Below are 764 nucleotides of genomic sequence, written 5' to 3' on the forward strand. Positions count from 1 at the left end.
ACCCTGCAGCTGCTGGGAGTGCCAGGAGGTGCGTCCAGGCTGCCCCGACCACTCCAGGCTGCCCCTCTGGGAGGGGAGTGGACAGACCCCACAGCCGACCTGGCCTCAGGGATGAGCCTCTTGCAGGCTGTGGCCCAGTCCCCAGCCACCGTGGTCCCCGTGACCCAGGAAAAGAACACAGTGACGCTGGGACCCTCTTGGACGGCCCCTGCCCTAGATGCTGTGCAGAAGTGCTGTGGCGAAGATTCCAGAACCTTCTCGGGCAAGGGATCGGAGTGGGGGCCAAGACAGCCAGGGTCACAGGGCTCGCAGTGGGGCCGGGCCGGACAGGAGGGGCGGCAAGGGCACCAACCCCTGCTCCCCCAGCATTCCACCGGGCACCCACACCCTGAGGCGCCCGTCCCTGGAGCCATGCCCTCCAGGGACAGAGCCCGAAGCTGCCACACGCCCCTCACAGTGGGACTCCTCCAGGGAACGCGTGGACCCAGAGCTCAGGCCTCCACCCTCTGTCCGTGGGGCGGGATCCCCCGAGGGAGGGGGGCCTTCGCAGGCCTGGGGCTGCTCCTGGAGGAAAGCCCCTTGTTCACAATGCAGGGCCTGACGGCGAGCTCACCCGCGGTCTGCACCGGGGTCTCGCCTGTCTCCTCCACAGGAGGCCGGTTCCCTCCATGTCCATGGGTCAAGTCCCCTCCGTGGCAGCGCGCGGGCATGTTGATGATGCCTTGCACCAGGCTCTCCGAGCATCCACCCTGGGCCACGCGGAG

The sequence above is a fragment of the Carlito syrichta genome, unplaced genomic scaffold, assembly GCF_000164805.1.
Source record: "Carlito syrichta isolate Samal-C Ts95f unplaced genomic scaffold, Tarsius_syrichta-2.0.1 Scaffold135736, whole genome shotgun sequence".
In the NCBI taxonomy this organism is placed as follows: Eukaryota; Metazoa; Chordata; class Mammalia; order Primates; family Tarsiidae; genus Carlito; species Carlito syrichta.